We start from the raw sequence: 6,504 nt of genomic DNA on the forward strand, positions 1-6,504 counted from the left end.
TCACTCTGTTGATAGTGTCCAGTGATGTACAAAAGTTTTAAATTTTGACATAGTTCAGTTTATCCATTTTTGTTTTCTTTTGTTGCCTGTTCTTTTGGTGTCACGTCTAAGAAATTACTGCCAAATTCATGTGATGAAATTTGTCTTCCATACTTTCTAATCCACTGCCACAGATATCATCTATAAGCATCTGACCCACAAATCTCTTTAAATACTTATTATAATTCTTCTGATTTAAAGTTCTGCTTTCTGGAATAGTTCTACATGGTATTATTTCTGATATCTCAAATTTCAAATACCCAAACAAGACATTGTTCGCTAATTTCCCTTCATCCATTCTTGGGTCTTCTACATCTATTAGATTGTCTTGACTTGCATTTATTCTCTTCAAAATCTTCTTCTCATTAACGTAAGAATCTATACCCCACCTCCACTACGTCACAAAATGTTAACAAACATCCTCTTAAAACAATGAATTTCAACAGTTATTTGGGGGTGGGGGAGATGAAGTAATGGAACCATTTACTCTAAGTGAATTTTATGCTGAAGTTAAATACGTGAGCAAATCACACTGAAGTAGTTCTGGTTGAGTTGATCAGGGCATAACTGGAATCCCACTTACTTAGCATCTCTGTCTCCTGAGAGATGGTCCCTATGAAAGCTATTGCCCTAGAGGTTTCAGAAGACTGTTTATCCTGTTCTATGCAAAATAAAGAACGTGGCTTGGATTATAATCTAGGAATATCATTGGCATGGATATCATACTGTTTACATCTTACATTAAGTAGAAAAAAGGAAGACAATTTGTTAATGTATTAATTTCAATCAAAATTATGAGTTAATGCAGTTATAGATATTAATTATAAATATCAGAATCTATTAAAATTAAAAGATTAATGTTCAAAACCTTCCCTCTACTCCTTGCACCTCTGAGAGATGAAAATATGTCATTTATTTTGCATAGAATGCCAGCATCATCATTTATTTACTGCTTACTCTAACAACATAAGGAAATTTATTCAAAGTGAGAAAACACTCTCTCCTTCCTTCACCAGTAGAGATGGGTCATCAATTCCCAAGACTGTGAAGGCTGACAGCATTACTTGAGAATGCATGCTTTTCCTTCTGTCATAAGTCTTCTCTTATAGCTAAACTATTGTTAAATGAAGATTTCCTGTGTTCTTGATTTTTAGCTTGAACTTGAAATTATATGGGAAAATTAAAAATTTTCCAAGTTATCTGATCTGAAGAAAATGTAGAAGGAAACTATTTGAAATTGACTTTGTGCATGATATGATATATTATAGAATTTGAGGGTCATAGGGCAAATGTATACATAATTTAACTAAAACTGACTGCGAGTATCAGTAGTTCATGAAAAGTTTACATCCTTCCTTGCACTTGCCATTATTCTATTTGCTTTTTAGGTATAGAGCTATGCCTTACTTTTGCTTTAACTGTATTTGAATAATCTGAATGCTAATTCTTTAAGCATTTGCTTTATATGCTTGCTTCTTTTTATAATTTGCCATTTCATATAATTTGTACATATTTCTAATATGGTTGTTCCTTCCCTTGTTGATTTGCAAGATTATTTTGTATTTTGCTAAAGATATCCTACCTTTTTAGTTTAAAACATTTTAGATATCTTTTTTCCATTCTATCCGCGGTGTTATTTACCTAACAGAAGCAATATACAAGCGCACAGTAGGCTTATTAGGGCAAGCATATTCTTAGAAAATGTGGGACTTCTCTGATGGTTGACTTTAATTTGAAGACTCCTCATAGGCTTGGCCAAATTTTATTGCACTTGCACTGCCAAGTGGTACTTTTTTCCCTAACTCTTCATTTTCCCCCTTTACTACACAAATTTTGGACCTGAACTGCATCCTGAAGGGTCTCTTTTCCTCTTCCAACATGTCTCATTTTTTTCACAGAAATTTACCCCTATAAATCTCTTGTACTTTAAATCCAACTATGGGGTCTGATTGAGTGATTTCAGAAAACTGAAGATCAAAAAACTCATTTTCCCACCTATTGGTAAAGAGGACATTCTGAGTGGCATGTGAGGGACAGATAATCCCTGGCAGGAGGTAACACCTAATTTGCTAAAGATTTCGCCAGCAGTGATCTCGGAAAACTTCCTGGTGGAGGGGACATGATTGTAGGGGTGATGGTTCAGCAATTAGGGGATGAGAAGGAGGAATGGCTGGTTACTGTTAAATTGTATCATTGCCCTGCAGAGAGATAAAGAGAAACTGAAGGTTGTTTAAAATCAGTTAAAGGTTAAGCATACCTGCCAATGCAGGAGATGTAAGAGACGCAGGTTCAATCCCTGGGTCAGAAAGATTTCGCTGAGGAGGGCAAGGCAACCCATTCCAGTGTTTTTGCCTGGAGAAACCCATGGACAGAGGAACCTGGTGGACTATAGTCCGTGGGATCTCAAAGAGTCAGACACGACTGGGTGACTAACACACACACAAAGAAAACCTGGAATCTTGAAATGTAAGATGTAGACAGGTGGAAAGATATTGGCATTAGTCCTGCAGATTTCCTGAACCTCAGCCCCTTGTTCATTTTAGGGGCCAACACTTCTCCCATGCTGGAAGAGCTGCAGAGCCCTTTCCCTCACCTGGCAACCGATGGCTCCTCAAGAGATATCCCCCCTCTATTGACAACCATGCCAATAACTCAGCTAAGAAGTGCTGAGCCTGAGAAGGAGGTAAGGAGACTATGCACCGAAGAAGTTATAAGAATTAGTGACTATGTGCTGGCAGAGGAGTACTCCTGTTCCTGGCATTGGGTTCTGAAGTTGCCTGATGAACGAGGGCCGAATTGAAGATGGGATACGTAAGAATCCATTGACCTTCTTGAGGTAGGGAATTTAACATCCTGGCAAGGACCAAGGAGATTGGGTACACTTGGCAAGAGTAGATCTTAACAGACTGGAAGAAGGTCATTTAAGACTGAGTGAAGCAGAAATTCCCTAGTTGGCCGGGCAGATACTGGAGAAAGAAATAAAAAGGTCAAGGAAAATGGCCATTCTGGAACAGGTGTTATATGAAACCAGAAGACCCACCAGTGGATATGTACCATGGGCAGGCCCATGCTGCTTACCAAAGCCACCAGGACTGAGCTGGTGGGAGGGGCTTGAGCATAACTAAGATCAGTGTTCGCGCTCCTCTGCAGCTGAGGGCTGACCATGATACTAATAGCTACAGATCTGTGCTCTCACAGTGACGCAGCACTCAGGAGAAGTCATGTTGTTCTTAGACTTCAGTTCACCAGTTCTGGAGGTCTGGAGGAGTGAGGGTGAGGAAAAGAAAACCTGAAAGCAGCTGATCATTTGCTATCTTTTCCAGAAATTTCTCTCCTTTGTATGAATTATCCCTGATACTTCCAAAACTGGTGGTTTGGGTTGCTGAGTCTATACTGGTATGAAAAACAGGTGAACATTGTTTCAAGGTAATATAGGGCAAGGCAAGGTCCTGGGGGACCGAGTAAAACTTAAAAAAATTTCTTTCAACTATTTACTCATTATATTCTAGGCTTCCGGGGCCCACCCTTCCTACATACTCTTGTTCAAGATAGGCCTGTCTCCTGGTATCTCACTTTTGTTATGATTTCCTGGTCTAGAATTCATGTTTACTTCTTATTCTATAGTTTATCTGATTTGGTTGATTTGGAGAAGGGAGTAAGTTCCTAAGCTAATTTACCATTTTGGTAGAAATAAAAGCCCAGATATACTCATGTGTGGGAGAGTGTATGTGTGTGTATATATAAAAAATAGCATTTTGGGGGGAAAAGGTGGGTAAGTTATTTATAAGTGAACAGATATATTCGTTTATATTTGTATACATAGAAAACAATTGGTTGACCAAGAAGTTCATGCCGATTTTTCCATATGCTGTAACAGAAAAACCTGAACTAACTTATTGGCCAGCCCAATAAAAGCATATACAGAACTTTAAACTTGGTTATCTTAGGAAAAAATTGGAGAGGTATTGCCAGAGTTGTCTCTGAGCTGCTTTATGTTTAGAAAACAGCTCCTGTAACTTCATATCTTGAAATGAAACTACAATAAAATATATTTTAAAATAACATGAACCAGGAGATGGCAGCATAGTAACACGTTTGGTCTAAGTGTCTTAGGTTTCCTGTTTCTTAGGTCCAACGTTTGCATGCACGTAGGTGTGGGTCACAGTGATTTGTTGTTTTCATATTTTCTAGATTCATCTATAATAAATCTACTTTAACAGATTGCACAATCCAATCCTTGTTTTTTTGGGTTAACTTCTTGCTTGACTTATAATTTGATATTTCTTTTCTTTGTGACTAAGTCACTCTGATATACCTCATTATTTGCTACTCTTGTTTGGTTGCCATTAACATAGTTTTGTGTTTACAAAAAATTCCCTATTGATTTAAAAAGTAACAAAAAAACCCTACCTCTCTTTGATTCTTTAATATACTACTAATTGAGGAAGTTCTAGGATCTTTATCTAAGGGAAATAGGAAAGCCGCATTTCTACATGTGGGTCCCTGTGAACCTGCTGTAGATCATACAGATCCCCTCTCCACTAGTGGACCAGCAGTCCCAGAGGAAGGCGAGTCCAAAAGTGGTCATGCTTTGCCTGCCTAACCATACTCTCCAAAGGGTCTGCTACTTTTAACAGCAGTTTAAAAAAATACTTTTGGTTCTTTATGTGGTCTTGAGCACAGGACTCAGGTTTATATACAACGGTGTACCCATTGTCTAAAATACCTAATGTCTAATGCATAGAGATTTAAGAAACGTTTGTTAGATGAATAAGTTATTATGTAAGTAGTTGCATCAAATACGCTAGGTCAGTGATATCCAATAGAACTTTCTGTGATGAAAATGGTGTATATCTGTGCTACCCAATATGGTAACCTCTAGTCACAGGTTGTGATTTTGTGTTTAAATTGTGATTTGTTTATGTAGCTGATGAATACTAACATTTATGTAGTTTCACTTGGGGCTTAAGAATATTTAGATTACATATGTGTTTTATACTCTGATTCTTATGAAGTTAAATTACAGTGTAAAAGGGTTCAGGGTAAAGCCTTAAAACATATTTGTATCTACATCTTTCTGCTTCCAGCAGAAAGGGGATCTGAAATACAGTTATTGTTTAATTTTTTGTTTAGAAAAAAGAAAATGACCTTAATTGTTTAAAACAATGTGATTTGTATGACTGAAGAAATAAATTTTAATTGTATTAATTTAAATTAATTTATATCTAAAGAGCCTCACTGGCTAGTGTCTACTATATCAGACAATCCAGATTTTAGTGCATAGAAATGCTACATGATTCTCTGTTCTTCACTCTACAGTGTTAGTGAATGATGGTCTGAGACATTCTGCCTCAACTCATTATGTAATACTCTTTCAAACAGTATCTGTTTATGTATTGCAAGGATACTTAATAGATAAAAATTACTCAGGATTTAGTTATTTGACATTTATGCCTCTAGATACATATTTATATCAATATATTTATAATCTCTCTATATCTCTAGATAAATAGATTTATCTATTTACATCTATATCTATCCATCCATCCACCCACCCATCTGCCCAACTAGAGATGAATTATTTGCTTGTAGCAACTCAGTCTTCAAACTGCTTTCTTTATCCAACTAGTTTCAATTCCCAAATGATCTTAATTTGGCTTGGAGTGTTTAGATATGAGTGTCTAAATACCATTATGATAAATGGCATTTTGGAATTCTCAGTGTATCAACATTATATAAAGGATGAGAAGAAATATATTTTCATATAAGGCAATTGTGGGTGCAAGATTTTTAACGATGACTCTTTTTCTCTATTGATTCCATGGCAGTGGTTCTCACCTGGGGGTGATTTTACCCCTCGGGGGACATTTGACAATGTCTGGGTACATTTTTATTTGTTACAACTTGGTAGAGTTACCACTGGCACCTGGGGTACAGAGGGAAAGAAAGCCGCTAATCATTCTATACTCCAGAAGATTCTGCCACCCCTCAAACCTCCCCCCCGCCTCCACCCCAAGAAAGAATTACCTAACACAACGTCAGTAGTACCAAGGTTGAGAAACCCTGCCATGTAGTGATGATTCAAAGATAATGAGTCTGAATTTATCATTATAAATATATTTTAATTTACAATATAATATTATATGGGAGAAGAAAGACTCTTACTTGATATAAAACTCAAAAAAGTCTTCACATTGCAGTTATTTCATTAAGTAAATTAATTGTATCAGGAGGGGGAGCCAAATAAAGTTCAGATGCACAAGAAAAGTTTGAGTTTTGCTGAACACTAGTCATGTACAGTGCCACAAAATATGCATTTAAATATACATAAAATGACTATATCATTATTAAACCATTCCAAAGATGCTTTCTTATTTGAATATTCTTTATAAATACAGTTCTTCAAAGAATGGCTACCATTTGTAACAGTAAATTTAAATATTATACAATAAAGTCTTTTCCAAA

The sequence above is a fragment of the Moschus berezovskii genome, chromosome 5 (genome assembly GCF_049115385.1).
Source record: "Moschus berezovskii isolate FMDL1 chromosome 5, NW_MosBer_1.0, whole genome shotgun sequence".
NCBI lineage: Eukaryota > Metazoa > Chordata > Mammalia > Artiodactyla > Moschidae > Moschus > Moschus berezovskii.